Below are 4833 nucleotides of genomic sequence, written 5' to 3'. Positions count from 1 at the left end.
CCTCCCTCTTCCTCCTCCCTCTTCCTCCTCCCTCTTCCCCCTTCCGCCCCTCCCTTCCTCTTCCGTCTCCTCTCTCCCTTCCCCTCCATTCCTCTCTCCCTCCCCTCTCTTCTGTCTTATCTCTCCCTCCTTCCTCCTTCCCTTTCTCCTCTTTCTGTCTCCTCTCCCTCTCTCTTCCCCTGCCTCCCCCGCTTCAGAAAATGACTATCCAAGCTGTTGGGGTTTTTCTTTTTCCCAGCTGTAAGATGGAGCTGATGCTACCCAGTTCACGTGGTTGGTGTGAGGAATCTTTGCACTTGGCTCAGGTCCTGAGGAAGAGCAGTTGGGCAACTCATAGTACAACCATGACTAGTAACAGCTGGAGCTTTCTTCCTCAGCAGGTTAGAGCCCTCAGCTCGGCTCCCCAGCCCTCTCTGAAAAAGTCCACTTCCGCTTTGGCTGGGGCCTTCCTACCGAAACCAGTTTTTGAGGTGAAGCAAGCAGAGAATTTGGAGGATACAGGCCAGGTCTGGGTGCTGATAACTCTGCTCTGCTAACAGATGGGTTGGACGAGTATTGGGACAGTTTGTGAACCTCAAGGTCATGCAACCATTTGTGCTTGTTTAGCTTAAAACCCCATGGAGCTCCTGAAACCAGGAAGAGAAACTATTCTTTTTTTCCCTCCTTCCTCCTCCCTCCCACCTTTCCTTCCCACCTTTTCTTCCTTCCTATCTTCCTTCCTCCCTCCCACTCTTCCTCCCTTCCTGTTTCTTCCTTTTTTTCCTCCCCCTTCCCTCCTCCCTTCTTTCCTATCCTTCCTTTCTCCCTCCCTCCCACCCATCCCTCCTTTCTTCTAAGCACACACTCTGTTCCATGCGTCCTGTCCTACTAGATGCAGGTGAAGTCGTGACACTCATGGAGCCCACAGATGGCAGTGGTGCCCACCTATGTACACCCCCCTCATAGATTACTTCCCACTTGTAGATTCATGCTTGTAAGCTACCTGCCTTCAGCTCTAGAAACCAGTATAAAAAGCCAAAGTATTTTTCCCCCTTAATGATGAGTTTAAACATCAAAGTGTTTCCTAAGTAAAAAGAAACGCAGCAAAAAGAACATCTGGACCCACAAGGAAACATGCAGGAGAAGACGCTCGTCTGGGGCCACAGACCCGTCTGGCTGCAGTGGGGGCCGCCTCAGCACCTAGCTGGGGTCTGCTTGCTGCTAAGGAGATGTGGCATCCCTGCACCCCTAAATCTCTCGCTTCCAAGTCAACACTAGCTGGGGCACTGGGATGGGTGAATAAATAACCAGACCATCTCTGTCTGGATCCAGAAACCTCCCTGGGAAACACAGTTGGGTCTGTAGACTACAAGCAGTGCTTTCTCTCAAACTCTTAGGAGCCCCCCACCAGGCAGGCAGCAGACATGGCCTGCTGTCGGCCCATGGCTGCAGTCCTGGCAAAAATCCTCCACAATGGACTCCAGACCCCCCTTTCCTTTCTTCTGGCCAAGAAAATTATTAATTATCTGGTTATATCATGTATATGAGAGAGAGAGAGAGAGAGAGAGAGAGAGGGAGACAGAGGGTATGAAAGAAGTTTGGATTCTGGTTTAAAAATCTGGCCAGAAACTGAAGCCAGTGGGGGGGTCCCACCACCCAGGAGGTCTGTTCTGGTCCTGGCTCTGCTGCTAAGTAGCACTGCAAGCATCTGTCTTCCAGCAGCTCTAGGCGGTTTCCCCAAGCCCTCTCTATCTTCCTGAGTCCTTTTCCCAAAGGCCCTTGCACTCCAGGTCTGCACCTGCTTCCTCCCTGCCAGGCACACATCAGCATGGTACACACCTCTCTCTCCCTAGGAGGGGACTTCAGAGGATTTCAAGCAGACCAGGTAAGGTCCAGACCAGCTGCCTCCCTAGGCTCGTGGGGACAGTACCTGTGGGCCTCTTTGTTCGGAGAAATCTCTGAGGGGGGCTGCCAAGAAGCCCAGCCAGGAGGTAGAATGCTCCTAAATGCTGACCGTGAGACATTAGCCAAAACAGTGGTGCAAAGCCATGCCTCGGATGACACCGGTCCTCACACAACATTTTTTTTTTTTTTTTTTTGAGTCAGAGTCTTACTCTGTCACCCAGGCTGGAGTGCAGTGGCATGCTGCTCACGGCCACTGCAGCTTCGGTCTCCTGGGCTCAGATGATCCTTCTGCCTTAGTCTTCCAAGTAGCTGGAACTACAGGCACGCATCACCATGCCCAGCGAATGTTTTGATTTATTGTAGAGACGCGGTCTCACCATGTTGCCCAGGCTGGTCTCAAACCCATGGGCTCAGGCAATTCTCTCACCTCAGCCTCCCACAGTGCTGGGATTATAGGCATGAGCCGGCACACCGGCTCTCACACAACATTTATTGGTGTATGATTGGAGAGACTTGGGGTGGAAAGCTAAGCTCGGCCCGTTTCCATCCATCTGGAGTTGAGAAGTGGTTTTGGGAATGGGCTCTGGGACGCGCAGTGTATACATCACCAGCCTGGGACAGCGTACTCTCCCAGAGTGGATCGGGCTTCCTTCCACGTCTACTTCCCATCCGAGAAATTGGAAGAATGGCAGTGGAGGGACATGAACAAGATGCTTTCCAAGGCCCCTCCAGGCGGGACCTCTTGGGGACTCTATCCTGGGTTATAAATTAGGGTAGGTTGTTGTAGGTAGAGCCAGGGTCAGCTCAAGAGAGGACCGGGGTTTGGCCGATGTGACGGGATACCCAAGCACGTGGAATCTGACCAGAACGACACCTGGGGCTTTGGGCAGCCACAAGTAATTAATGAGGAGGGAAGAACCCACTCAACTGTGGGAGGGAAGGGCAGGGAGCCTTCGCGGCCTCTGACTCAGACACGCCAGCGGGTGGCGCTGTAGGACAAGGAGCCGAGGATCTCTCCGGCCACGGCGGCTGCCGGCCGCGGCCGGGAGCACCCGGAGGACTCAAGAGAGCGTCCCGGGTGGGTGATGCTCCCAGGGCACCTGCCACGGCCTCAGCAGGTCCTACAGCCAGCGGGCCAGGAGCGGTTGGATAAACAAAAGAGCTGCCCCTGAGCTTTTTCTGGCTGAGCCCATACTCTCCACCTGCGCCCAGGTCCTGGGGAAAGCAGGCCTGGGAGGGTCACTTGGGTGCCACAATAGGGCTTGTTTCTCCCCTCGATGCATAGAGCCCTGTTTTGGGTCCTCCAGAAAACTCTTCTGCTTAATGGTGCTTCTCATTCCCCTTTCCGCAGGGGATTTCAGAGCCCAGAAGTGGGCTCAATTCAAAATATCTTTGTCTCTCTTTTTTTGAGTTGGAGTCTCACTCGGTCGCCCAGGCTGGAGTGCTGCCACACACTCCCAGTCACGGCAGCCTCGACCTGCCGGGCTCCAGTGAGCCTTCCGCCTCAGCCTTCCAAGTGGTTGGAACTACAAGCGCACGCTACCACGCCCAGCTAGTTTTCTTTTTTAATTTATTATAGAGATGAGGTCTCGCCAAGTTGCCTGGGCGGGTCTTGAACCCTCAGGCTCAGGCAATCCACTCGCCTTGGCTTCCCAAAGTGCTGGAATTACAGGTTGAGCCACCGAACCTGATTTTTTTTTTTTTTTTTTTTTTTTTGAGTCGAGGTGTCACTCTGTTACTCAGGTTGCAGTGCCATGGCATGATCACAGTTCACCCCAGCCTCAACCTCCTGGGCCCAGGTGATCCTCCTTCTGCGGCCTCCTGAGTAGCTGGGACTACAGGTGCACGCTACCATGCCTGGCTGCTTTTTTTGATTTTTTTTGTAGAGATGAGGTCTCACCAAGTTGCCCAGGCTGGTCTCGCACTCCTGGACTCAAGTCACCCTCTTGCCTCCACCTCCCAAAGTGCTGGGATTACAGGTGTGAACCACCACACCCGGCCTCACCTTCTTCATATATCTGGATGGAAAGGCTTTTGTCTTATAGCATTCTGCCCTTGACCCTCACTCCCGGGGCTCTGGCTGTGTCCCTTGGCAGTGTGCTTTAGCCATAAGAAGAAAGTAATAATTCATATTTAGGCCGGGCATGGAGGCTCACACCTGTAATCCCAGCATTTTGGTTGGGAGGCTGAGGTGAGAAGATCGCTTGAGACCAGCCTGGGTAACACAGGAAGACCCCCATCTCTGCAAAAAGTAAATTTAAAAAAGTAGCCAGGTGTGATGATGCACGCCTGTTGTCCCAGCTACTTGGGAGGCTGAGGCGGGAGGATCACTGGAGCTCAGGAGTTCAAGGCTGCAGTGAGCTATGATCCACCACTGCACTCCAGCCTGGGTGACAGAGCAAGACCCTGTCTCAAGCACTAATAACAAAATGTTTTGGGTTTTTTTGAGTTGGAGTCTCACTCTGTCACCCAGACTGGAGTGCAGTGGCCGCTCCCGGCCACCGCAGCCTCGACCTGCTGGGCTCCGGGGATCCTTTCACCTCAGCCTTCTGAGTAGCCGGAATTACAGGCACGCGCTACCACTCCCGGCTGATTTTTTTATTTATTGTAGAGATGAGGTCTCACCTGCCCAGGTGGGTCTCGAACCCGCGGGCTCAGGCAATCCACTCACCTCAGCCTCCCAAAGGCGTGGGATTACAGGCTGAGCCACCGAGCCCAGCCTGGAATTGGCTTCTAAAGAGCAGCAGCATGTGTCGGGGGGAGGCTGACCAAGAAACTTACTCAGACTTTAGGAGGCTGAGGTGGGAGAATCACTTGAGCCGCAGAGTTCGAGACCAGCCTGGGCAATATAGTGAGACTGCATCTCTATAAAAACTATTATTATTATTATTTTTTTTTTTTGAGTTGGAATCTCACTCTATCGCCCAGACTGGAGTGCAGTGGCCGCTC

The sequence above is a fragment of the Carlito syrichta genome, unplaced genomic scaffold (assembly GCF_000164805.1).
Source record: "Carlito syrichta isolate Samal-C Ts95f unplaced genomic scaffold, Tarsius_syrichta-2.0.1 Scaffold311915, whole genome shotgun sequence".
NCBI classification, from domain to species: Eukaryota; Metazoa; Chordata; class Mammalia; order Primates; family Tarsiidae; genus Carlito; species Carlito syrichta.
Note: the sequence above shows the minus strand (reverse complement) of the source record.